Source organism: Oryctolagus cuniculus, chromosome 19 (genome assembly GCF_964237555.1).
Source record: "Oryctolagus cuniculus chromosome 19, mOryCun1.1, whole genome shotgun sequence".
NCBI lineage: Eukaryota > Metazoa > Chordata > Mammalia > Lagomorpha > Leporidae > Oryctolagus > Oryctolagus cuniculus.
Window position 1 is genome coordinate 27476608 of NC_091450.1, and position 27941 is coordinate 27504548.

Genomic DNA, 27941 nt, shown 5'->3' on the forward strand with positions numbered 1-27941 from the left:
TGTCATTTATTTGGGACCAAATGCTGTTCTAGGCGCTTTACTTATAGCACCCTTAATCTTCCAAATGGCCCTCTGAAGTAGGTAGTATTATCATCCACCCTTCTGGAGGAAAAAGGAAACCAAAGCACGGATAGGTTAAGGGACTTGCCCAACGCCGCAAAGCCACGGAAGCAGGCGGGCCCTAGGTTCTTAACCTCTAGGCTGCGGTGAAGAGATGATGCCCCCTGAACTCAAGCCAGAGCGCACCCTACAGCAGGGCTGGGGAGCCTTCCTAAGCCAAGGGCCGTTTGGATATTTGTAATGTCATCTGCAGGCTGCACAAAATTATCAACTTGAAAATCAGCCTGGGGTCCAGCGCTGCGGCATGGTGGGCTAAGCCTCCTCAGCCTGCGGCACCTGCAACCCATGTGGGTGCCAGTTCGTGTCCTGGCTGCTCCACTTACAGTCCAGCTCTCTGCTAATGCGCCTGGGAAGTGAACCCACGAGTGCAAGATCTCTTTCTTTCCCTCCCCCTCGCTCTAACTCCGTCTTTTAAATAAATAAATCTTTTTTTTAAAAATTAGCCTGCTATAGATTTATTGGATTTTGAGTCCTGCCTGTGGCTGCCTTGGCAAAACCAGACCAAATGATTTAATGGACCTTGTATGGCCCAGGGGCCAGATGGTCGCAAATCCTGGGAGGTATCAGACTGTTATCTTTAGTAATCTGACAATAATGGTAGGAGGAGGTATAATGTGAGATTCGGCCTAGGCTTCCGTAAGGCTCTTTGTTTTCTCAACCGGAAAACTGGAAAATGGGTATGACGGAGCCCTTCCCCCCGGGCTGCTAGGATTAAAGGAGATGAATTCACATCCAAGGCTACATGGCCCAGCGGGCTGGCAGTGGCTGGTCAGAAACTTTCAAACTCAGGGGCGAGTTCCAAGCACAGTTCAACAAGCACCTGTAATCCTAGAACCGCCAATTGTTGACATTTGTCACACTGGCTCTCTCTCGCTCTGTTATCTCCCATCTGTCCTCCGAGCTGAGTTAGTTGCAGACATTATATTTCATCCCTAAAGCCCCCCATCTGTCTTCTAAGAACAACTACTTTGTCTCACGTCTCCTCACTGAAAATTATCTGCGATACATTTTGTAAGAGTGAAATCCGCTGTATCATGGACAAAACAGCAGAATGGCACACAGCCTGTGTGCAGATCTCCCCGTGGGCCCCTCCGTGTCTCTGTGCTTGTTTCTGCTGCCCCTGCCCCAGGCCCACAGGTTGCAGTTGGGCCCATGGCTCTTTTTTTTTTTTTTTTTTTTTTTTTTTGACAGGCAGAGTGGACAGAGAGAGAGAGACAGAGAGAAAGGTCTTCCTTTGCCGTTGGTTCACCCTCCAATGGCCGCCACGGGTGGCGCGTTGTGGCTGGCGCACCGTGCTGATCCAAAACCAGGAGCCAGGTGCTTCTCCTGGTCTCCCATGGGGTGCAGGGCCCAAGCACTTGGGCCATCCTCCACTGCCTTCCCGGGCCACAGCAGAGAGCTGGCCTGGAAGAGGGGCAACCGGGACAGAATCCGGTGCCCTGACCAGGACTAGAACCTGGTGTGCCGGTGTCGCAAGGTGGAGGATTAGCCTATTGAGCCGCAGTGCCGGCCGGGCCCATGGCTCTTGAGCCTTTTTTTTTTTTTTTTAAATCTAGAACCATTTCTCAGCTGTTTTGCCTTTTGTGACACTGACATTTTCAGAATCCAGGCCAGCTGCTCTGTATGTATTTTGTCTTAACATTTTTTCAAGTCAACCTCAGCTCATGGGCAGATTTGAGAAAGAGGTCAGAGGGACACAGGCTGCCAGAGGTCAAGGCTGTCCTGGGCAGGTAGAAGGTGGGGTGTGTGGGGCCAGAGCTGTGGCATAGTGGGCTAAGCCTCTGCCTGTGCTGCCAGCATCCCCTGTGGGCATCAGTTCGAGTCCCAGCTGCTCCTCTTCTGATCCAGCTCTCTGCTATAGCCTGGGAAAGCAGTAGAAGGTGGTCCAAGTGCTTGGGCCTCTGCACCGCATGGGAGACCCAGAAGAAGCTCCTGGCTCCTGGCTTTGAATTGGCCAAGCCCCGGCCTTTGGGGCATTTGGGGAGTGAACCAGCAGATGGAAGACCTTTCTCTCTCTCTCTTTCTTTCTCTCTCTCTCTCTCTCTCTCTCTGTAACTCTACCTCTCAAGTAAATAAATAAAATCTTAAAATAAAAAAGAGCTCGCGTGTGGTGTTAACTGGGTGGTGTTTAAAGGTGATCAGAGCCCGGCAGGTAAGCAAAGGCGGCCTTGGCAGACGGAGGCCAGGGCGAGGAACAGAGGACAGCGTCTTGGGGGCAATGCAGGTGGTGGCAAAGCCTCTGGGTGGGGAACACCCTGTGGGGTCTTTTCCTACTTGGACTAGAAACTTCGTGCGGTCTGAGCCTCTCTCCCAGGGAACACTGGGCAGTGCCCACTCCACAGTCATTGTTCACCCAGAGCCACTGCCTGCTATCCCCAAGTATCCAGGGAAGAGCAGAGCACAAAGGACCCCCTGGAAGGGCGGCCTCAGCTGCCAGCCCCACATGCCGACTGCTCAGCGACTCAGTGGCAAGCTGCCAGGGTTCCCACATCTTGCCCTGCACTGGAAATTTCGTTTTCTGAAATTGCTTTCTTCTGGCTGCCTCTAGGGGCCTGGGTTGTTTCCCTGAAAAAAGAAAAAAAAGAAAAAAAAAAAAAAAAACAAAGACGACGAACTAATTGACTGCAAGAGTAAAAGATTAGGGGTGGGGGTGGGAGTAGGGGGAGCTGCCGGCCAACGCGTCCCTACGCCTGCCCTCCCTTGGTGTGAGCCAGGGAAGCTCTCAGAGCAGACAGCCGGCCGTCAAGAACGCAAAATGCGCCTTCTGCTCCTCCTTGCTCCGAGGAGGAAGGGGTGTGTCCGTGCCGTCTCAGTCCCGGGGAGGAGGGCAAGGATTTATTCTGAAGCTTGAGCACAAATGCCTTTTCAAGGTGACCCTCGCTCCACTTCCTGCGCCCAGAAAACGCCTGCATAGACGGTGGATCTGCAAGCCTACGGCTGACAGCCAGTTCCTCATCCATCATGTCCGTATCCATCTTAATTCTGTTTCCACTTGAAAGAGGCTCCTCCTGCTGTCTTCTCTCTACAAAGCATTCTTGAGAAATCTGTCATGTAGGTTTGCCTGTCCCTCGCAGAAAGCCACACGCAGGAGAGCTGGCACACAAGTACACACATGCGCACGTATACTTGTACACCCCAAAACCTCCCTGAGATGAGATACACCTCCCCAGGTGAGTGCACGCACGCACACACACACACACACACACCCCTGCACTCACGGTGCCTGGTAGTCAGGGTCCTGCAGCCAGCCCAGTTCGCCCGCTTAAAACGCCTCCTCTGTGTCATTGTGCAGAGCCCCAGGGACACGGCTGGCTGGGCTCATCCTCAGCCGTGCCAGCTCCCCTCTCAGGAGGGTGCCCTGGACCTGCAGGCAATCCGCAGAACATGGGCTCAGGGACAGGAGAGAGAAGGCCCCTCGGAAGCACGGCAGGTTCGGGAACAGGATGTACCCAGCAAGCATGTGAGGGAGAGGGATGGAAAGAAGGCTGGGGGGGGGGGGAGAGGGAGGGAGTGAGGGAGGGAGGGAGGGAGACTGAAAGGCGGATTCAGAGAGGGGTTTTTAGAAATGCAAAGGAAAAGATGCACACAGAAAAGAAAAAAAAAAGAGATAAACAGAGAAAAAAAACCAGATTTTTTCAAAGCATATTTTCAGCACAGCCTGAGAGAAGAAAGGGCACGTCTTCAATATCTTCTGAAATCGGCCACTTTTCCTCCTCTTCCCTTGCAGGGGCCTCTTCCTGGGATTTTCTTTCTCAGGCTCAGGAACCCCTGAAGGCGCCAGGCAGAGTCCCAAGGCTTCAGGGAGGCGGGGTGGCCACAGCCGCCAAGGGGCTCTGAGCAGGCCATCTTCAAGCCCTTGGGGGACTCAGCGGGGCTGCTCCAGCTCTGTGGTCCACCTAGTCCCCTCTCAGAGCCAATGGGGACCTGGAGGGGGTGAGTTACTTTAGCAGCCCCCACTGTGCCCCAGCTTGGCGGGGGGAGGTCAATGTGTGTCCAGAGGGGGCCCAGAAGCCGAAGGGGAGGATCACAGGAAGGGAGGTGAGGGTGTGGGGGCGGGGGGCACAGGGCTTTCGGTCACATGCAACTCATCCGTTGCCATGACGACGGCGAGAGGGTGGGGGCACCCAGACGGAGGCTGCCTGGGAGAGGTGTTGGCTCTAAATCACCATGACAGCGCTTCAGCTGAGCTATTACGCCGTTGCCAGGGTAACCCATGGGCTCAGATCGCAGAGGAAATCTATAATTATTACCAGGCTGATAGCGGGGTACTCAGTGCAGTCATCAGCACGCTGGGGGCCATTCAACCCGAACCCCGGGCGCCCAGGCTGGGCAGAGCAGTCCAAAGGGTCCTGCAGGGGACAGCTGTTGACGCCACAGACTGGGAACCTGGAAGGATCTCTTGGACTAAGCCCCAGGGAACCACATGAGATTGCCAACGTTTAGCATCGGAAAGCGCTTCCCACGGCTTATGTTACCCTTGCAAGGTACAGCACAGTTGAAATGATCTTACAATAAATATCTGTATACCCACCACCGTGAACGTGCCTGCTCTATCACATATTCACCCATCCATCCATTAATCTTTTCTATCTTTCATGAATTTCAAACTGCACACATCACTACCTTTTCCCCTAAAATATCTGAGTCTGTATAACATTAAGTATTTCATCATTTCTGAACAAAACAGCCACTTCATATGGTTCAATCTAAATAGAATGTTTCTTTCTCTCAGTCCATCTATCCATGCATGCAGCCACCTCTCTCCCTCCACCCCTCCGTCTACCCATCCATCTTCTCTTCCACCCATCATCCATCTACCCATCCACCCATCATCCATTCATCCTGTATCGGTCCATTTTCTGTTGTGATAATAAAATATCTGAGGCTGGGTACTTATCCAGAAAAGAGCTTTATTGTGCTCACAGTTTTGGAGGCTGAAAGTCCACAATTGGGTGGCTCCATCTCTGGCTGCTGGTGAGGGTTCCCTTGGCTGCATTGGAAATGGCAGATGGGGCTGGCACTTTGGCACAGTGGGTAAAGCTGCCACATGCAGCACTGGCATACCATATAGGCACTGGTTCAAGTCTTCACTGCTCCACTTCCAATCCAGCTCCCTGCTAATGTGCCTGGGTAAACAGTGGAGGATGGCCAAGTGCTTGGGCCCCTGCACCCACACGGGAGACCTGGAACAAGCTCCTGGCTTAGGCCTGGCCTAGCCCTGGCCATTGCTGCATTTGAGGAGTGAATCAGCAGATGGAAGATATTCTTTCAGTCTCTGTGTCTCTGTAATTCTGACATATAATAAATAAACTAAACCTTAAAAAAATTGGCAGATGGCATCATGGTGGGAGCCCATGCAAGAGGGAAAACTCACGTGGCAACACAGGAAGCCAGAGCCACGCAAGGGCCAGCGTCACTCTTTCTTCTTCTTTTTTTTTTTAATTTATTTATTTGACATGTAGAGTTACAGACAGTGAGAGAGAGACAGAGAGAAAGGTCTTCCTTTTGCCGTTGGTTCACCCCCCCCCCAAGTAACTGCCATGGCCGGAGCTGCGCTGATCTGAAGCCAGGAGCCAGGTGCTTCCTCCTGGTCTCCCACTCGGGTGCAGGGACCAAGGCACTTGGGCCATCCTCCAGTGCCTTCCTGGGCCACAGCAGAGAGCTGGACTGGAAGAGGAGCAGCAGGGACTAGAACCGGCGCCCATATGGGATGCCGGCGCCGCAGGCAGAGGATTAACCGAGTGAGCCACGGTGCCAGCCCCAGCGTCACTCTTTCTAGAACAACTCACCTCTGTGGGAACTGGGGAACCAAGAGAGCTACATTAATCTCTTATGAGGGTGAAATTCCAGCGGCTTTATTACCTCCCCCAAGGCTACACCTCTTAAGGGTCCCCCTCCACTCCACACGACCACTGGGGAGCAAGCTGCCTGCGCATGAACCTTTGAGGAATACACACAAACCACATTCAAGCCCTGGCAGGTCCACGCCATGCATCCTTCCATCCACCCATCCAGTTCTGGGAGATCTTCGGCACGCTCGTGGTTTTCACAAGTGATCTGACGACCTGGAATCTTCCTCCGTGGGGCAGCAGATACCTGCAGCAGGTGCAACACGACGCTGCTCCCTTTGCTACACCACTCCCTTTCTCAGTGAACAGAGCCACCGTCTGCCTATTTGTCCAAGCCAGAGACAAGGAGTCCTTGCTTCGTCCCTCCTAACCACCCCTCTCCCCTCCACGCCCCGGATTGGACTCTGCACCCCCTCGGGGCTCTGTGCTCCCTTCTCCTCCTGTCGCCCTAGTGCAGGTGCTCATTTATTTCTTAGCTGACCGGCTGCCTCAGCCTTCTGATGTGTCTCCAGCTGCCACCTGACCCTCCCCTTGCTTCCCCCACACTGACTTCTTCTTCTTCTTCTTCTTCTTCTTCTTCTTCTTTTTTTTTTTTTTTTTTGACAGGCAAAGTGGACAGTGAGAGAGAGAGGCAGAGAGAAAGGTCTTCCTTTTGCCGTTGGTTCACCTTCTAATGGCCGCCACGGCTGGCGCGCTGCGGCCGGCGCACCGCGCTGATCCGAAGGCAGGAGCCAGGTGCTTCTCCTGGTCTCCCATGGGGTGCAGGGTCCAAGCACTTGGGCCATCCTCCACTGCACTCCCGGGCCACAGCAGAGAGCTGGCCTGGAAGAGGAACAACCAGGACAGAATCCAGCGCAACGGGAGGGTAAATTTAAACAGATGTCTTGGAGAGCAACTGATCAAAATCTATAAAATTTTATTTAAATGCCCAAAGCACTTTTTTCCCCGGCATAAATCTACTAGATGGAATCTGTCTCACTGACATATAAGCTGAAAGGAACATCCATCGGTACAAACTGGTTAAATAGTTTTGGTATACCCACAACACAGAAGAAGATGCACTCAACAGAAAGAATGAGGTGGGGCTTTCTGTACTGACGAAGGAAAATGCTTAACATCTGAAGCCACGGGAAGTCACAGATGAGCACGCATGGATGATGCCGCCCACTGCTCCCAACCCCCTGCACTCGGGAGTCACGTTGGTTAGAAACGTAAGCAGGTGCTAACATGTCCAGAGAACATGGCTCTCTGTGCTACCGTTCCTTGTCACGGTGAGCTCCCGACCAGGTTGGGGAATGAGACTGAGGCTCAGGACTGCCTTCCCTGCCACCAAGTCTCCCTAGATAAGACACAACATCTGGCCTGTGCCATCAGAACAGGTTGTGCCCTGAAGGTAGCCAGGTGGTACCATCTCTCTTGTTCTGGGGACCGTGGGGGAAGCTACCTAACCACAGGGTGAAACAAACACAGAAAAACACTGCTGAGGCTGAGACAATTTCAAGGGAGTCCAGTGAAACTGAAAGAACAAAGTTCTAGTTTTAGTTCCTGCTCAGACCTCCAAGTGTTCCTGGCTTTGGCCTGGCGCTTGTGGACATCTGGGGAGTGAACCAGTGGATAAAGATCTCTGCATGTTCGTCTCTCTTTTCCTTTCAAATAAATGAAAAGAAAAATTTTTTTCAAAAGGAGCAGGCATTTATCCTGGTGGTTAGTTCCCGGCCTTATCAGAGTGCCTGGGTTCAATTCCTGGCTCCAGCTCTGATTCCACCTTCCTGCTAATGCACACCCCGGGAGGCAGCAGGTCAGCTGGCGCAAGTAGCTGGCTCCCTGAAATCCACCAGGAAGACGGACTGAGCTGCCAGCTCCCCAGCTTGGACCTGGCCCAGCTCCAGCTATTGTGGGCGTCTGGCATCATTCAGTGCATAGGAGCTCTCTGCCTGTCACTCTGTCTCCCAGAGTCTCAAATAAGAAAATAAATAATTTTAAGGTGTCTACTTCATTTCCATCACTACCCCCAAACCACCACAGTCACTGGTCCCCAGGACAACTGCAGGAGCAGAGCTGTCTTCCTGCTTCCGCACCCTTAGCTGGTCACTGGTCAGCACAAAATTGGTTCCCAGTCCTTCATGAGGCCTCTGAAACTTCTTAACCCACCCCTGCCTACCTCTTTCCTACCTCGTGTCATGCCTGATTCCTGGGAAGCACAGGGATCTGTGGCCACAGAAGGGAGAAGCAGCCAACCAGCCAACCAAGCAAGCAACCAACCAACCTACCCTCCCAAGTAACCAGTCAACCAGCCATCCAAACAACCTTCCTGCCTCCCACCCACCAATTAATCAACCAACAAACCCACGCATCCACCTACCACTCACACAACCAACCAACCCCCCAACTCCTACCCAACAATTAACCAACCAACCAACCAGCAAAGCCATCCACTCATACATCCACCAAAACAAACCACCTAAGAGTTATGTTACTGTATGTCTGACCTCAGGTCTAAGAGTTAGAATATCACCTCTGGGGGCTGGCACTGTGTTGTAGCAGGTAAAGCCGCTGTCTGCAGTGCCAGCATCCTATATGGGTGCCAGTTCCAGTCCTGGCTGCTCCACTTCTGATCCAGCTCCCTGCTATGGCCTGGGAAGGCAGTAGAAGATGGCCCGAGTCCTTGGGCCCCTGCACCCATGTGGGAGACCTGGAAGAAGCTCCTGGCTCCTGACTTTGAATTGCTGCAGCTCTGGCCATTGTGGCCATTTGAGGAGTGAACTAGCAGATGGAAGACCTCTCTCTCTGCCTCTACCCTCTGTAACTATGCCTTTCAAATAAATAAATAAATCTTTAAAAAAAAAAAAAAAACACTTCTGTCTCTCTCTCCAGATATTGCTGGACAGGACTTTGAGTCCCTCCCCTTTGGGAAACAACGTAGTCCTAGAGGATAAAAAGATAAAGTCATTCCTTGGTATCAGTAGGGGACTGGTGCTAGGATCCCTTGTGAATATCAAAACCAGAGATGCTCAAGTCCTTATATAAAATGGTGCAAATGGTATTTGCAAAAAACCTCTGCACATCCTTTCCTATATTTTTTGTAAATAGTCAAAAGAGAGGGCTTTGTTACTTTGTTATTTTTTAAAAGAGAGAGAGCGAAAAGGAGTGCCACCCAACTGCTGGCTCATTCCCCAGTTGCTTATAATGATTGGGGCTGGGCTGGGCTGGAGCTAGGAGGTGAGAACCCAGTACAGGTCTTCCACATGGGTGGCAGAGACCCAGTTACTTGAAGCATCACCTGCTGCCTCCCAGGGTTTGCATTAGCAGGAAGCTGGAGTCAAGAGCTGGATCTAGGTATCAAACCCAGGTGCTCCAGTGGTGGGATGTGGGCATCTTAACCACTGGGCTAAATGCCTATTTTAAATCAGCTCTAGATTACTTGCAATACTTAATTCAATGCAGTGCTGCATAAATCGCTGTTCTACTCTAATGTTTATGGAATTACAAGTAAAACAAAGTCTGTACCTTCTTAGTATGGGTCCATTTTTTTTCCCTTGGATAGTTTCAATCTGTGGTTTGTTGAATCCATGGATATAAAACTCAGGGCTACAGAAGGCCAACTGTACTAAATATTTTGATCTCAAAAAATCCAGCTAGAAATTCAGCTAATTCACGTAATCCTAAGTAAAGCAACAGTTCTCTGCATAGAAATGTTCAGAGCAGTGTAAGTTAGAAGAGCAGACAGCCAAAAATATTGAAAACAACCAACAGGAAAGGATTGCTCAAGTAAGTTGTAGTACAAGACCTTGATGATATTGAAATTTGCCACAAACTATGTCAGAAGACAGAGAATGATTTTTGAACCACTGTAATGAGAAAAAAAGACCATAAAATTTTATATGCAGTCTGGCTATAATTTCATAGAGGCACAAAAACAAAACCATAAACCAACACACAATAAAAGAAGGCTGGAAAAATGTTATTTTTGGTTTAACATGGTTTTATCTTGGATATGAAGCTATGGAGTGGCAGTCAACTATTTTCTACCATTTGTTGGCTTGATTCTTCATTAATGACCCATATCACTGATTTTATCCAATGTTTGGAGATAAAAAAAAAGTCCCTCCTGCTTTCTCTTTCTACAGAGAGAAACTGTAGTACGGTGTGAAGAAAACCTGAGTCGGTGGCAGCCGATTGTGTCTAGACACTTAATTATAGGAAAACAACTACCAAGAACTTGACCTGGCATTAACAGGAGCCCCAGAGGCATCTGACCATTGATTTGTGTTCAGTTTGGCCTCTGAAGGTGTGGAAAGAGGAGCTGAGCTTCCAAATGCACTATAAAAAGGACATTAGTTTTCTGGCATTGAACCAGGTCAGAGTGGATTCCAGTCCCCAGGTGGAAATACTTAAAGTCCAAAGTAGGGCAGCACCACCAGGGAGTTGGTGCATTTGCAGGTGATACAAAGGGAAACTTCTCGACTGATCCCAAGACAGTGGAGGACAAAGCTTGGAGTTTGGAAGTCTGGAATTCCTGGAAGCTCAGGAAAGAAGATGCTGTTGAGGATTCAAATTCTAGGCTAGCGGACGGAAAACTAGGGCCGCTATCTGGCTTTTCTCAATAAAGTTTTATTATACCACCGGTACACCCATTTGTTTACGGCTGCTTTTGTGCTACAAAGGCAGAGTCGGGGCAAGAGAAACCTATGGTCCACAGCGCTGAGAATACAGTGACCATCCGGCCCGTCACAGAAAACACCTGCCGAGCCTGCAAGCCACAGGTCTGTTCTCTTCCTCCTACCAAGCTGGTGTCTCACCACCCTCCACTCCAGGAGCTGTAGTGTAAGAGCGCACGGACCCCAGCCCTGCGGAGCCCCCTTCAGCATCACACACTGCCTTTCCCTGCTAACGCGCCAGCAACCTCAGCGAGAGAGGAGCTCAGCTCCCCCCAGTGCTCCTCCGGCGCAGATGACGCTGTGGCCCTGGGCTCTGGAGCTCCGGCCTCCATAGCCACCAGACAATGGATCTCTTGTTCCGAGTTCGTGGTGATGTGTTACAGTGAGCCTGGGAAAGGAACAGACGATCACCCTTCAGGGTCTGTGGCAAGGAATTGGTTCCAGCACACAGACCCTCCCCCCATGACGACAAAGCCACGATGCTCAGGTCCTTTAGATAAGAAGGCGCAGGGCTTGCATATTGACCTACACAATCCTCCCGTAGACTTTAAATCACCTCTAGGTTACTTGTAATGCATAACACAGAGTAAACAATTCACACTATAATATTTAGGGAATAATAGCAAGAAAAAGTGAATATATGTTCAGTATAAAAATTATTTTTGTCTGAATATTTTCAATCTGTGGTCAGCTGAATCCATGGATGCAGAACCCAAGGACGCTGGTGACCGATTGTGCCCTCTCCATGAATATTTATGACAATTGTGTCAGACAGGTACTCTTGTCGCCACCTCCCACTTACAAATGATCGTCGCCGCATGTACAATTTACAGGCGAGTGAGCAGGGGGGTAGCCTGGAGGTTAAGATGCCAGCGTCCCACACGGGGTGCCTGGGTTCAACCCTGGCTCCAGCCCCTGCTAATGCACACCCTGGGGGGCAGTCGAGAGGGCCCACGTGCTCGGGTCTCTACCACCCGTGTGGGAGACCGGATAGAGCCCCTGGCTCTAGGCTTCGGTCTGACCCAGCCCGGCTGTTGTGGGCATCCGTGGAGAGAACCAGTGTCTCTATCTCTCTCCAATAGAAAATTAAAATGCACACAAATATATTTCTATTAGACACACGAGGAAAAGGAGGCTGGCTCAACATCTCCCGGGCTCGGGCTGACCCCAGGCACCGACTGCACGTCCTGATGTCCAGACCTCACTGCACACATTTTCCAGGTCTCCACCTGAACCCACGCCACCTCCCTCCACCTGCACCTGGGAGACTGCAGCAGCCCCCTACGCAGTCTCCCTGCCTGCGATCCAGCTTGCTGGGGGTGGTTAGAAAAATCATTTTAAAGTGGAACACATCATGTGAGTCCCTCCTTGATCGCCTACCCTAGGTCTCTGATCATAAAGAGAAGAAACCCCTGCAGGCCTCCCAGTGGGGCCCTGCCATGCACCTGCTGTGCCTCTGAGGGACTGAGCTTCCCCCGGGCTCTGAGCCGCAGGCTTCTCCATCGCTGCACCGTCCCCCAGGCAGCCCTTCCTTGACCTCCCACTGGACCGCACTGCCTCAGTCACCACACTTCAGTTCTGTCCAAGGTCCCGGCTTTCCCATTTGTTCATTGAAGCATTGGTCCCGCAAGCTCCTCACCTCCCTCCCTCACCTCTGTTCCACAGGAGCGCACGGTGGAGGTCAGGTGCTGAACGCTGATATAGTCTCGGGTGATGGGAGGAAAAACTGAACCCCACAAAGGATGGCTCAGCCTGGAGCTTCCTCTGCAGGAGACATGGGTGGCCAGAGTCCCCTCAGTCTGGCCTGTCTGAGAGCCGGCTTCACAGCTCTGCCCCCACGAACAGCCCTGGGTCACGGCTGCAGTGGTCTCGTCAGCCCAGCTGGAGGCAGGAACTCCAGAACCCAGCTGCCACAGCCGCTGGCCAGGGAGATGACTGATCCCCAAGTTTCCAGAGAGCTCCCAGGCAGAGGCGGCCTCCTACCCCAGGGGTCCCCCCTCCCTGATCACTCTGGTCCTTCTTCAACCCTGCTGAGTCACGGGCAGAACAGAGGCCACAACAGGCCACAGAAGTAACAGGCTCGGGTTACAGCACGACCTCTGCCCTCAGACCTGGATTTAGTCCCCGCTCAGCCTTGCACGGTGGCTGTCATTTCTGCTAAGTGACAAAGCGGGAGAGAAACGAGCAGAAGGCAGACTGTGGCTGAGTGACTAAGGAAGCCCCTTGCTTGGTCTGGGGTCAGTTTCAGGGAATGAACACCCTGTCCAGGCCGCAGGCATCAGGGGAAGGACCTGGTTTACACCTGATCAGCTCAGAAACTCCCCCCGGTCCCAGGCTCTTGGACTCTGAGCACGGACTGGCCACTCTCTGGGGTCAGCTGGTCCACCCCAAGGAATGGCAGGTAACTGAGCTGCTGTCCCAGGGGCTAACTGCTCTGGTTAGTGGACTCCTAACAACTGCTCTCTCTACTCACAACTCTATTCATTCCAGGGGAAGTTTCCTCCCACTTGGCAGATGAAAACAGGGGCAGAGAAAGCCGAGGGCCCCCTGGTCGGTCAGGCTTTGCCCATGCTCGCTCTACGCTGACTTCCAGATATCTTTTTTTTTTTTTTTAATTTTTTGACAGGCAGAGTGGACAGTGAGAGAGAGACAGAGAGAAAGGTCTTCCTTTGCCGTTGGTTCACCCTCCAATGGCCGCCGTGGCCGGCACGCTGCGGCCGGCGCACTGCGCTGATCCGGTGGCAGGAGCCAGGAGCCAGGTGCTTTTCCTGGTCTCCCATGCGGGTGCAGGACCCAAGCACCTGGGCCATCCTCCACTGCACTCCCTGGCCACAGCAGAGAGCTGGCCTGGAAGAGGGGCAACCGGGACAGAATCCGGCGCCCCAACCGGGACTAGAACCCGGTGTGCCGGCGCCGCTAGGCGGAGGATTAGCCTAGTGAGCCGCGGCGTCGGCTTGATTTCCAGATATCAAGGATTCTCTTAAACACCTTGCTATGCAACGGCAGTGTGCTGAGGGGGAATTGGGGGCTCAGAGGTCAGGTGAAACTCATCCAGCTCTTGTAGCCAAGGGCAGTGGGTTTGGACCGGGTCTGGCAGTGGGATTTGGACCGGCTCTGCCTGGCTGCCCGGATTTCCTGCGGATTGAAGAGCACAGTGTTCAGGAGGGGTGACCCTGCAGAGGTGGAGAAGTGCAATCGTGCAATCACTGGGCTCCTGCAGAAAATTAAAACCGCAGCAAGGCACCAGCCTCTTATCACAACCAGCGGGCACCATCTGCTTCTCGTCCCCGTCTTCTAACAGGAAGCTCTGAGGACTTCTCCTCCCTCTCCCACAATGCCAGCTCCAGCAGGGAGCAGGCCTGTAAACTCAGCAGTTCTCCCCCAAACCCATGTGGCACTGTCACGCCACCCTCACTGCCGAAGCACATGCCCAGGCGAGGGTGGGACTCTTCCGTGCAGGGTGGTGGAGAGCCAGGGCATGGCACCGGGCTGACGGGGACAGACAAGGAGCCGGGGCGCTGGCAAACTGAACTCAGGGCCGGCGCTGCGGCTCACTAAGCTAATCCTCTGCCTTGCGGCGCCGGCACACCGGGTTCTAGTCCCGGTCGGGGCGCCGGATTCTGTCCCGGTTGCCCCTCTTCCAGGCCAGCTCTCTGCTGTGGCCAGGGAGTGCAGCGGAGGATGGCCCAGGTGCTTGGGCCCTGCACTCCATGGGAGACCAGGAGAAGCACCTGGCTCCTGCCATCGGATCAGCGCGGTGTGCCAGCCACAGCACACCAGCCGTGGCGGCCATTGGAGGGTGAACCAACGGCAAAGGAAGACCTTTCTGTCTGTCTCTCTCTCTCACTGTCCACTCTGCCTGTCAAAAACAAACAAACAAACAAACAAAACTGAACTCAGGTTAGCTTGCTCTGCTTCCTCCTCTGCGGCTCAGACGTGGCCCAGGCCCCATCTCTCGTTCTCAGCTTTGCAAGCTCATCTGTCACACAACTCCACCACTCCTCCAGGACACACAGCCCCTCTGTTAGCCAAGCGCGAGGCAACCGGGACCTCCAATCCAAACCTTCCAGAGCCGCACAAAAACCCCACAGAGATGCTACTCAGCTCTCCCGTTTAACAGACCCATAGAAACAAGGCTCAGAGAGGACTAACCTGATAGCAGGCTCTTCCCTGAGGACCTACTATGCGTCCTGTCAACCAACCTCTCCCAACGCATTCTGTGGGGCAGTCCTGTTATCATACCCATCCTCCTTATGGGGACACTGAGGCTCAAGCCACAGGACTGGCTCCACACACACAGGGAAACGGCCTCCACCAAGTCCCCCCAGACCCCGGGGTCTTCCATGGCTCCTAGGGAGACATTCCTTTCGTTATAATGTGCGTAGAGGAAAAGCACCACGAGACGCTCCGCAGGTGAAAGGAGTCGGCTTGATTAGAACTCGTGGGCCCCGAGCGTGACTCGATGCTCATCAAGCAGCGGGCACATTAGGTACGCGCCTGGGCGCCTCCCATGTGTTACCTTCTTTAGGAGGTCATGCGGTTATTGCCCCCATTTGGCAGGTGAGGCACAGAGAGGCCAAGCAGCTGGCCCAGGTTTTCACTGCCAGAAACAGCCAAGCTGGGATCCACATAAGTGGATCCACTTATAACCAAGGGGGCGCCTGGGGAGGAAAGAGCCCTGCAATGTGGGATGCGAAGGCTGGAGCTGCAGCAGCCAGTGAGCGGGGTGCGGTGAGCACACTGTGCAACACATACGTTCCCCCAACACCGCACGGGCTGACCGCACCCTTGGGGGGGTAGTCATGACCCATCCTTCTCGTTCTTCAGGATCCAGACGCCCCTTTGGGGACCCATTCTCCAGGTGAGTGTGCACCTGCAGGGTCTGCTCTGCCGCTCCAGCCCAAGCTGACTCATTCTGAGACGGTACCGGTTTTAACCAGCGCCCCATTGGGATCAGCCAGCATTGTCCATATTAATGAGACAACTAACAGTTGCCAACCCAAAAATCAATTTTAAAATGTACAAGGTCAATGTGTACAGAGCCGGGGGGTTCCGGATAAGACGGGTGGGCTGCAGCAACCCGACTTCCTGGTTGTGGTATGAGACAGCTTTCAGGCTGGCAAGATGGGTCCATCTGGGGGGCATTGGATGAAGGGTACACGCATCTCTCTACCATTTCTTCCAACTCCTATCCATCTACAATGGCCTTACAACACAAAGCTTACTTTAAAAAAGGGGCGGCCAGCGCCGCGGCTCAATGGGCTAATCCTCCGCCTTGTGGCGCCGGCACACCAGGTTCTAGTCCCGGTCGGGGCGCTGGATTCTGTCCCGGTTGCCCCTCTTCCAGGCCAGCTCTCTGCTGTGGCCCGGGAGTGCAGTGGAGGATGGCCCAGGTGCTTGGGCCCTGCACCCCATGGGAGACCAGGAGAAGTACCTGGCTCCTGCAAGGGGGGGGGGGGGGGCAAGCCACTCACGAGGGAGACCTGGATGGAGTTTCAGGCTCCTGACTTTAGCCTGAACCAACTCCGGCCATTTGGGGAGTGAATCAGCAGATGCGCTCACTTGCTCTCTCGCACGCGCGCTCTCTCTCTCATGTGTGCGAAGTAAAGCAAAGCAAAACAATTTCCTCCAAGCAAATTCAGGAGCTAAAGATACACCAAACTTTCTCAAGAACTCTGCAAAAATTCATCCAAGTAAGGTAGTCACATATTCATACAACAAACACGGACCACATGGCCCCTTTATGCCAGATCCTAGGCTGATGCCAGTAACACAGAAAATTTACAGACCCTGCATCCTCAAAGCTCTCGTGGTCTAGTGCCACAGAGAAAGGAGTGGGAAACCACAACAGAGCGGGGCAAACTCACCTGAGAGGGAAGGAAGCAGGCAGCCAGTCCTGGCGCCAGCAAGGCTTCCTCTGGGTTCGACCAGGGGTGTGCCCCAGGCTGGAGGGAGTGGCCCGTGAGCAACTGTAATCAGGCAAGACAGGGCCTCAGCTGCAAATGATCCCGGCCAAGTTCCTAAAGCTCTCTGTGGTTCAGTCTCCTTACTCTTGAAACGTGATAGGAAGAGGACCTACCTGGAGGGTTTTGTGAGGGTCAAAGTGTAACACAGTCAGCTTCTATCTGCGTGGCCACACCCAGACTCCGCCAAAGGTGGCTGTGCTGTCTTGTTATTGTTCCCTGAACAATACAGTATACCAAGTGTTCACCCAGCATTTACATTGTGTTAGGTGTTGTGAGTAATTTAGAGATGATTTAACACCCATGGAAAGGGGTGTGCCGTATGCAAATACCGCCTCATTACCTAAGGGGATTGAGCACCTAAGAGTTTGATAGGCGCAGGGGTCCTGGAATCTCCCAGGGACACGGAGGGACCCTTGTGCAGGGGAAGCGCCCAGAGCAGACGCCAACCCCAGGGCTTCCCGTGTCCTTTTGTCCTCTAAAAGCAGAGCTCTAAGAAGCGTTCCCATTAAGGGCATTGCATTCAGGGTCTGCCCCGGGTCGTGAGCTCTGCTTGTGAGCATCCCTGGGCCCTGATGCTGGCCTTGCTCACCCAGGCGGGGGACAGGATGCATAGGGGGTTCCTGCAGCCTCCCACTGGGCCTCGGCAGCGACCCTCCTGGAAACCCCGGCAGAGGAACGTGTCCCATTTTACAACCTTCTCCAGGTTAACGATTACCGGCCTTGGTGAATCACAGTTGCAGGCTACTATCTCCTACAAAGTACCTTTGGTTCCTTCCAAGGTCTGAGCCAAGCAAATCTCTCCTTAAGTGTGCAGGGGGCAGTGTGCATTCAGCTGGGCAGGTAGCAAAACCCCGGCACCAGGAACGACACCTTTGTACGTTTGCATGAGATGGACATGCTGATAGCTGACCTGCACCAACGCCCTGACCTTTGGTTTGCCGTGTTCAGCGGCAAGGATGCGACATTAGGAGCACGTTCCATTCCCCTAGAAGGAAAAGAAATAATATGGCAAGTGCCGAGTCTCAGGGCCCTAGGAGAGGATTTTCCCCTCAATCCCCTACCAACACAGGCCCGAGTCTGTTCTGTTAACTAACAGGGTGTGGCCGGAGTAGCTTGCTGTGCGCCCACACAGCCAGGCACAGGTTGACAAAGGGAGGGACTAGTGAAATCTGTACTTTGGTTTATTTTCTAAAAAAGATTTTATTTATTTACTTGACAGGAAGAGTTACAGCGAGAGAGGGGGAAATAGAAAGATATCTTCCGTCTGCTGGTGCACTCCCCAAATGGCTGCAACAGCCAGACCTGGGCCATTCTGAGCCAGGAGTTTCTTCAGAGTCTCTCACACGGGTGCAGGGACCCAAGCAGTTGGGCCATCTTCTACTGCTTTCCCAGGCCACAGCAGGGAGCTGGAAGGGAGTGGAGCAGCCGGGACTCAAACCAGCGCCGAGGGGATGCCGAGACTCCGGCTAATTATTATTATTATTACTACTATGGGCTGCACTGCCTACCCACAAAATTAACTAACATGAAAAAAACAGCAATGGGACCAACGTTACGGCACAGCAGGTTAAGCTGCAGCTTGTGCGGACGCTGGCACCCACATCCGAGCACTGCCTTGAGCTCGGCTGCTGGGCTTCTGACCCAGCTCCCTGCTAAGGCACCTGGGAAAGCAGGGGAGGGCGGGCCAAGTAGCTGAGCCCCTCCCAGCCACGTGGCAGACCCAGATGGGATCCCTGGCTCCCAGCTTCAGCCTGGCCCAGCCCTGGCTGTTACAGCCATTTGGGGAGTGAACCAGTGGATGGAAGGGCTCTTTCTCTGTCTCCCTCCCTCTCTCACTCTGTCACTCTGCCTTTCAAATAGATAAACAAGTCTTTAAAAAAGATTTATTTATTTATGTGAAAGGCAGAGTGACAGAGAGAGAGAAATCTTCCATCTGCTGGTCTACTCCACAAATGGCAGCAATGGCTGGAGCCAGGCCAAGCCGAAGCCAGGAGCTTCTTCCAAGTCTCCCATGTGGGTGTGGGGGCCCACAGATTTGGGCCATCCTCCTCTGCTTTTCCAGGTAGATTAGCAGGAAGGTGGATTGGAAGTGGAGCAGCTGGGATTCGAACCAGTACCCATATGGGATGCCAGCATCACAGGTGGCGAATTTACCTGCTGTGCCACACAACCAGCTCTCAAAAATTAATCTGAAGAAAACAGTGAGTACAGACAGAGTGGATCAATAAAGGAAGAGAAAAGGAAGGAGAGGGGCCAGCACTGTGGCATAGTTGGTTAAAGCCCCAGCCTGCAGCACCGGCAGCCCATATGGGCAATGGTTCAAGACCCAGCTGCTCCACTTCTGATCCAGCTCTCTGCTATGGCCTGGGAAAGCAGTTGAAGATGGCCCAAGTCCTTGGGCCCCTGCACCCACATGGGAGACCTGGAGGAAGCTCCTGGCTCCTGGCTTCGGAATGGTGCAGCTCCGGCCATTGTAGCCATTTGGGAGAGTGAACCAGTGGATGGAAGACTTCTCTCTCTCTGGCTCTACCTCTCTCTGTAACTCTGTCTTTCAAATAAATAAAAAAGAAAGAAAAGGAAGGAGAAGGGATTCTGACTCCTTGGCACTTGGAAGTCCTCCATGATCCCCATGTTTGAGATGGGTTCTGGAGCCAGGTCCTGTTGCAGGCCAAGTGGCTTCAAACTCCCCAGTTCTGTGTCCTTATTAGCAAAAGAGCCCCCTTCCACTTGTCTCACTGGGAGACTTCAGTGAGGTCGCCCAAGCAGAGCCCAGGGTCCGGCAGGCAGGAGGCGCGGAGCTACGCTCATCCAAACAGCCTCCAACGTGGTTTTCCAACAGGTAGTCTTCTAGGTGCCATTTTACAGCTGAGGAAACTGAGGTGCAGAGAGAAGCCCCCAGGTCTGGGGCACGCATGCCGGCCTCTCCCTTAACCTTACAGGACTAAGAAACAGACCTCGCCCCAGGCCCACAGCCAGCCCTCCTGGGGTCCTGCAGTATCAGATGACCACAGGGTGGGCAGCTGCTGCTGGGCTCAAACTGCAGGCTGTTGGTGCCTGAGGGTACCGGGATAGTGGGCCCCAGGACCGGAGCTCCTGCTCTGTGGATGAGCAGGTGCCAAGGACTCTCCACAAACACTCGGCATCCAGCTGCCCTTCCACACCTCAGGCCGCCCTTTCCTACCCCCTCTTGGAGCGTCGAGTGCCAAATCCTGTCCGGGGAGTAAATAGCCTGGGCCAGCCTCAGCTCACCCATGAGCAAGGAGTGGGTTGGCGAGCCAGGGAATCACTGCCAACCACTTCTCCACGGTCACTCTGCGTTCCCAAACCCAGGGCGCCCAGCAAGCATTCTCCTCCTGGAGGGCCTGGGCGCAACCGAGGTGGGCCTGGTCCCAGCCCCAAGTGGCTGCAGGGGCTATGCGGGCACTGTCAACCCTTCCCTGGGGCAGCTGATTCTCCCAAACTCTGCTGGGATCACCAAGCATAAAAACATTACTGCTCCCATTGGCCAATGACCAAACAGGCTGCAGGGAGCAGTGGGCGGACCCAGAGGCGTCCGTGCGGTTTAGCTCTGAGCACAAGGGCGCTGGAGCCTTGGAGCCCAGGCTTCCTGCTAGAAACGCTCCCTTGGTTGTGGGCAAAGCAATCACCCTTTCTGAGTCTCCATGTCCCTTCTCCGGGTCTGATTTTCCTCCTCGGCTTGTTAGGAGCGTGAGATGAGCAGATTCACGCAGAGGCCCTGCACCGGCCGGTGCAGATACTGAGCCAATGGAGCTGCCACCACTTAGAGTCGTTCTCATTGTGAGTCCAGTGGGAACTCCAACCAGGATCCTCTGACTGCTGCCTGTTGTTCCTCCACTCCGCGCTACCCCGCCAGCCCAGCACCAGTTCCCTCCTGGCACCTGTGCCCAGCCCAGCGCGTCCACGCGCTTCCGTGCGGGGCTCCTCTTGCAGCCCTGCTTTCAGCCCTGGGAAGACGGCACTGAGGGCTGCGGCAGGATGCCAGGCGTGTAAATCTGCAAGCAGGCAGCAGTTTGCACAAAACCTCCTCGGTGTGCTCATTTCCAGCCTGTCCCCAGAAAGGCACTCAGCCTGCAAAGCCGGCGAGAGCTATTTACAGCCCTGGACAAGGAGAGGGGAGGCAGCCTTTGTCCCCGCATGGAAACAGCCCAGCCGGGGTGGTGTCATCATGACTGCTGTTCAACCAACCGGGGTCTGGAGGGGCTTCAAGGTCCTAAGAGCTTTTGCTGGAAGGGCAGCACCCTGCCTTCAGGACAGGAACCTGGGCTCACGGGGGACAAGGTACCTGAGCACTCCCCACCCACGCCCCAAAGGATCCTCGGGGGGAAAGGCATCTCCTGACTTAGAACCCGGCACCGGTCTCAGGGTCAAGTGCAAACTCTCCATCACAGGTCACCTGCTGGCTGCAATCGGGCCCTGCCTGCACCCCCCCGCCCCCTGCAGCCTCTCTGAATCCCTTCTCATCCTCTGAACATTGTTGTTACAGAAAACAACAACAAAACAAGACAAGCTGGTGGCCAATGAAAACTACGCGTCTTTTCCATTCGACACAGACGTTTGGGTTGCCTGATTCTAGCCCCGTCTGGGATCTGCAAACTGGTTTTCACCTCCCTTGTAGGGGCACAGTCTGCCTTGTCCAGACATTTCCCTCCATCTGCATTCATTTTAGCATTCTTTTCCTCCACACCTTCGGGCTGAGCTTGGCCTTTGACCCGGGTCTGACATCTGCCTGGATTCCTCCCTGTAGGAGCTTCATTAACTCCTTAACAAGTGTTCGCTTTGGATCTGCATGCAAGGCCTCATTGCACTCTGTCTTTTCCTGAAAACGTCCTTTTTCAACAGCTTCCTCTGAGATCTCTGGGTCTGTTCTTGCTCTCTCTGTCTTCTGACTTTTCCTCCTGAGACAGCTTTCCTCGGGGACAGGGACAGAGGGCGACCTCTTCCCACGTGGAACTCACATCCCGGTCTCCTGCTCCCTTCTCGCAGGAGGGCCCGTGTCCCCACAGCCAGCCGAGGTGCCCTGATGCAGGAGCTGGCAATTATCTGACCCCATCTCTCTCTCTCTCTCTCTCTCTCTCTCTCTCACACACACACACACACACACACAGCTCTGCGCACGGCACATGGAAGTCACACGCTGAATGAATGCACCTGTTAATGAATGAATCGTGGTCAGACGGCTGCGTCTGGGACCCAGAGAGAAGCCACCGAGAGGGAGGCCTTGATTTTCTCGTTCAACGTCACATACTCGATGACCGGGACTGGCAGCTACTGAGCACCCAATGAATACTTGGTGACACAAAGGGACACAGCCTAGCTTCTTGCTCTTGGGCTGCTTTCAAGTCACCCACCACGTCTCTACTTTTACAGAACAAACCCGATAGCTTCAGGACGTGACCCTCCCACTGTGTATTTTCACTATTTCACAGCCACGGTGTTCCAACGTCTCTGAATCCCACAGCCTTTAAGGGAACGGAGGGGATGGCAACCTAGGCTCTGCTTTGTGGTCACTGTGCAACCTTGCCCTAGGCACTGCCCCTCTGGGCCTCTGTTTTCCCACGGGAAAGCAAGGTCATGTAGACATTCCGAGAGATAGAGCACATGGAGCAGAGATCGGAATACGGCCAACAATGGCTTCCCAGCAGCTAGATCTAGCCTACCACGGCTGACTTTGTAACAGAATCCCCTCAATGTAACTTGTCAGCCAAGCTATACAGGGTGTCAGGGACAGATAGAGGTCCCAGGGCAGCCTCTCTGTGGCCCCAGGCATATTGTTAACGTCCAAATCACATTCTGTAGGTCTGGGCTGGGCCTGAGGTTCTGCGTTTCTAACCAGCTCCCCGACGTCGTGGGGCTGCTGGCCACAGGAGCACACTTTGAGTAGCAATGCACAGGGACGCAGTGGGCCCTGCTTTGAGAGCTTCCTCCGTGTGCTGGAGGAACTGCTGCTCCGCTCGTTGCTGGCAGTCCAAGGCAACAGACAGCAGCACCTAGACGTCAGGGCCTGGCAGGTAAGTCTGTGCGGCTCTGGTTGATGTGGGTGGGGGCTGATCCAGGAACCTGGAAGAATGCACACCGTGTGGAGAGGATTCTGCCAGGCTGGGGGCGCTACTGAATCTCAATTCTGGGGGACAGGCCCACGAACCTGTGTTTCAGCAAGCTCACCACGGATTCTGATGCTCAAGTTTGAGAACTACTGTGCTGGCAGAGAAAAGGGTAGAATATTCCAGTTGGGAGCACGGTGTTTTCCCATGTAGAGTTTCGGGCACATGTATGGACCTTGTAATTGTTCTCATTTTTTACTTGTCGATCCATTCACACACTCATCCATCAATCTTTCCTTCCTTCCATCCATTCATCCATCCACCCACCTAACACCCAACATGTATGTCCAAATGCCTACTGTGCACCCTGTTGGGCATAAGACATGTGATTGAAACTGAAGATGTTTGCACGCCCATCAGCCTCTCCATCAGTGATTCTCGACCAGGGGCAATTCTACCCCTCAGGGGACATGTGGCACTGTCTGGAGACACTGTTGTTGCTACAGTTTGGGGTAGGTGGTGCCATTGGCATCCAGTAGGTATACCCTACATCACACAGGACAGCCCCCTCCCCGAGTAATCCCAATAGCGTTGAGGCCAGGGAGCTCTGATCTGGACGACCAGTCCCCTGTGGGCACGAACTGCATTGTGGTGACCTTGGGATTTCAAGGTCACAAGACAGTGCGTGACCCACAGGAGCTGGGCCACTGTTTAAATGGATGAGAAAATGGTGACAGAAAACTGCATTTGTGTACATAAAGATCTCTTACAACCAGATAGCAGAAAAACAACTCACTTCAGAAATGGGCAAAGGATGGGGACAGAGGCTTCTCCAGAGAGGACACACAAGTGGCCACAAACACACGAGAAGACGTTCATAACCTTTAGTCGTCAGGGAAATGCACAGGCAAGCCACAGGTGATCCACTCCCCACTGGCTAGGAGGCCTGTCCTAACAAAATAATTGTAAAAATGGAAAATAACTGCGAGTAAAGATGTGGGAAGATTGGAACCCTCATGCAGAGCTGGAGGGGAGCGCAAGATGGTATCACTGCTGTGCAGAACGGTCTGGAAACAAAGAATTACCATAGGACTCATGTGTTCCACCCTTAGGCGCATGTACAGAACTAAAAACATGTCTCAAACCAAGACGTGCACACGCAGGTTCACGAAAGCTAGGATGTGCAAACCATCTACATGTTCACAAACCGACGGGTGGGTAAACAAATTGTGATACAGCCGCACAACAGAACAGTGTTCACCATAGAAATGGATACAGTGCTGATACGCCGGACAGCATGGAGAAGCCCAACCCAGGAGGCCACCGACTGGTAGATTCTGTCTATTGGAAATATTTGGCTTGGGCAAATGCACACGGACAGAAAGCCAACGTGGCTGGCACGGGCTGGTGGGATGAGGAATGCCTGCTTGCCTTCAGAACTGCACAGTGGTGACGGCTGCACCACATGGCCAGTGTATGCAACGTCACTGAACTGCATGGCTTTCAGTGGTTATAATGATCAGTCGTATGAAGTCCTACCACTTGGAGCAAAACAGGTACAACTGGAAGACATGACGTTGAGTGAAATAGGCTGAACCCAGAAAGACAAATACCGTATCTTCTCCCTTATATGTAGGAGCTAAAATTTAAAAAAAAAAAAAAAAGAGAGAGAGAAAGAAAAAAGAAATGCCTGTGTGTATCAGTTTTGCTGCAAATACAGTTTTATAAAACTTTGTTTTATAGCTTTGTGAAACCAATGGTTAAGGATGTTATACTAGGGGCTGACACTTTGGCATAGTAAGTTAAGCCTTTGCCTGCAGTGCCAGCATCCCAGTTGGGTGCTGGTTCAAGTCCTGGCTGCTCCACTTCCGATCCAGCTTCCTGCTAATGGCCCGGGAAAGCAGTAGAAGATGGCCCAAGTGCTTGGGCCCCTGCACCCACATGGGAGACCCAGAAGAAGCTCCTGGCTCCTGGCTTCAGATTAGCCAGGTCTGGCTGTTGCAGCCATTGGGGAGTGACCCAGTGTATGGAAGACCCCCCACTCCCCCGTAGCTCTGCCTCTCAAATAAATCAATCTTAAAAAAAAAAAAAAAAGAATGTTATACTACTACAGTTTTAATGATCTGTGATTACTTTATGATATACTGTATATGGGTCAAATGGTCATTTTTTCATTCAATTCTTATTTATAGCCATTGTTTATATCCCCACTAAACTATGATCTTTTTGCTTTTTACTTGTTAAACTTCTTATCCAGTGAAGTATTAAGTCTTTTTACTGCAATCAAATTTAAAACATATTACTCAAAAACTAAAAAAAGGCGAAAGGAGGAAGGAGAGTGGGAGGGGGAGAGGGGGAGGGAGAGAAAAGGGAGAGAATCATTGTGTCCTAGAATTGTATCTACAGAGCACATTGAAGCTGTTAAAAAGTCATTAAAATAAAAAAAATTTTAAATAACCAATTTTATGTTGTGTGTTTTGCCACAATAAAAATACATAGTTACAGGGGCCGGCACTGTGCTACAGCAGGTTGAGCTGCTGCCTGCGATGCCAGCATCCCACATGGGTGCCAGCTCAGTCCCAACCGCTCCACTTCTGATCCAGCTCCCTGCTAATGGCCTGGGTAAAGCAGCAGATGGCCCAGGTCTTTGGGCCCCTACCACCCACATGGGAGACATGGAAGAAGCTCCTGGCTCCTGTATTTGGCCTTGCCCAGCCCTGGCCATTGTGGCCATCTAGGGAGTGAGCCAGTGGGTAGAAAATCTCTCTCTCTCTCATTTCTCCCTCTCTGTAATTCTGATTTTCAAATAAAAAGGAAATCTTTCAAAAATGCACAGTTATGCACTCAGTAAGGCACCGCAACTATCTACTGCGTGCAGGAAACCGTGCCGTGCACGTGGGACAAAGGAACGAACGAGGCAGGTGCGACTGCCCCTTGCCAGGGGGTCACAGTAGGACAGAAAAACCAGCAGGCAGCAGTGGACCCAAGGAAGCCTGGGATGCAGGTGGCGAGAGTTCCGGGGAGAGCGCTGGGGTGGGGAGACGTCCTGTAGAAGGTGGGGTGCAAGGTCGACTGCACTCGAAGAAATGTGTCATCAGAGCCACATCTGGCCACCCCGGCTGGAGAATCTAACGCATGCAGTGTGTGGGAACGCAGGGGCAGCCAGAGAGGAGGCGTGAGAGCACAGTGCCCCCAGACCTCGCGAGGCTGCCAGCTGAAGACCCCCACAAGGCAGTCGGGGCGGGGGCACAGAGGGCTGACACAGCTCAGCTGCCGGGAGTCCCCCAGCCCCGAGGCTCTCCTCACAAGGGGGCAGGCAAGCAGGGAAAAGAGACAGGGAGAGGCCAGGGCTTGCGTTAACGAAGCACCGGCTGTGTCCCGAGGGGTTGCACACACGCCCTCACTTAATCCCCACCATCACCCCTGGCGGCCCCTTCCCTCCTCCTGCTGCCGTCTGTGGAGTCACCACTCCTCTCTCCTGCAAGGTGCGGAGACGAGGCTGGCCCGAGCTCACCAGGCTGAGGAGCCCAATTCGACTCAGCTGAGCTTGGCACCCATGCCGGCAAGGACGGAGGCTCGGCCTCTAGAGACGGGGGTTCCTGCATTTGGGCTTCCGGCACCGGCAATTTCTGCTCTCGGCAAATCTCTCATCCTCGCCGCACTTGCTTTGCCCATTTTTAATGCTTGGGAGCTGGCTCTGGGTCTCTTCTCCTTCCTCCCCCATGAATATATTCACACCTATCTGTGACTCTTTCATGCCTCCCCATGTCCCTAGCCATCCACAGGACGACTGCAGGCATCCAAGCAGTGGCCTAAGCCACTGTGCCACCATGCCTGCCCCACACGCATCGTTTAATTCAATGTCCCACAGCTTTGTGAAGTACTCTCACACTTAAACGTATATATCTTTTTTTTTCTTCCAAAATGAGGTCATTCTGTGTATGTTCATTCTGTGACCTTATTAGTTTCAGTAAACAATATAACTCCCAAGCCTTTGGGTTAGGAACGTAGACCTACCTCACTCTTCTAAAGGGGCTACTCATGTTCCCGTGGCAATGCACCAGAATGCACCCATTCTCATAGTGGTATAATAAAGTCCCGCGGTTACATCCTCATGGTCTCTGTGCATGCACCTGTGAGTATTTCCCCAGGAGATGGCTACAAGTGGGATTGCTGGGCCAAAGGATACGCGTGCAGCTTAAATTCCGAGACACCAAATGACCTTCCAGGAAGACTCCCGAACTAGGTCATTTCTAAAGCTGTTTCTGGCTTGCACATGTCTTTGACCTCTATTGAGGCAGAAGATGATACTTCTAGATCAGGCTTTTGACCTCTGTGAGTCTTAGTTTTCTTATCTGTAAGACTGGAAATCTGGCGCCAGCCTTGTGGTACGGTGGGTTAAGTCCCAGCCTGCAGCGTGCTGGCATCCCATACGGGCGCCGGTTCAAGTCCTGGATGCTCCTCTTCTGCTAATGTACCTGGGAAGGCAGCAAAGGATGGCCCAAATATTTGGGTCTCTGCCACCCTCAAGGGAGACCAGGATGGAGTTCCTGGTTCCTGGCTTCAATCTGGCCCATCCCTGGGTTTCTGACCATTTGGGGAGTGAACCAGTGGATGGAAGATGTCTCTCTCTCTCTCTCTCTCTCTCTCTAACTCTGCCTTTGAAATAAATAAATAAATCCTTAGAAAAACGTCTGGAAGGTGTGTTTGAAGGTGAGGGGTTCACACTGTCCTTGACCCGGGCTGGGGGATGCCTTCCCCAGCCCCTCATTTTGCACAATTCAGGACAAGCAACTTGGCAAGGAAAGAAGGGGGCCCTGGATCAGGCAACGGCTACATGTGGGGCCAGGTACTGGATCAGTGGCTTCTCAAAGGGCAGAAGGGGGACGCCCTCACCCCAGAGCACAGCTCCTCAGGCCTGGAGACATTTCTATCACTAGAGGGCCACTGCTGGCACCTAGTGCATGGGGGCAAGACAGACCACAAAATCCTACAATGCACAGGACGGCCCACACCACCCAGAACCATCCAACCCCTAACATCAACAGTGCTGAGAGCGAGAAACCCAGCCCAAGACTTATCAACTCACAACAAGTCTCACTCAAAGATGGGGAAACTGAGGCACAAAGAGACTGATGCCCCCAATCTTCCCCAGGCAGCTGACTGGCCAGCCCTTTAGCTGGGAGCTGGGCAGGGGCAAGAGGAGGTCGAGGCCAGGTGGCTGCTGCCCAGCCAGGTGGTCCTAGGAATCCCTGGCCCAAGTTTCACCTCCTGAACCCATCTAAT

The 27941-nt window shown here is 53.1% G+C and overlaps 1 protein-coding gene across 4 annotated transcripts in view; it reads right to left on the minus strand.

The window, feature by feature from the left end:
• ABAT (4-aminobutyrate aminotransferase) overlaps positions 1-27941 on the minus strand; it is a 100616-nt gene that overhangs the window by 70652 nt on the left and 2023 nt on the right. Inside the window, exon 1 of one of the 4 annotated variants that reach the window (XM_070064693.1) lies at positions 16495-16516. The exons of 1 other annotated variant lie outside the window; for it this stretch is intronic. The gene's annotated coding sequence lies outside the window, so the exon portion shown is untranslated. Of the gene's footprint in view, positions 1-3338; positions 3477-12279; positions 12710-16494; positions 16517-27941 lie in introns of those variants that run through there. 2 more of the 4 variants (XM_051847394.2, XM_002711782.5) reach the window with 2 other exon arrangements.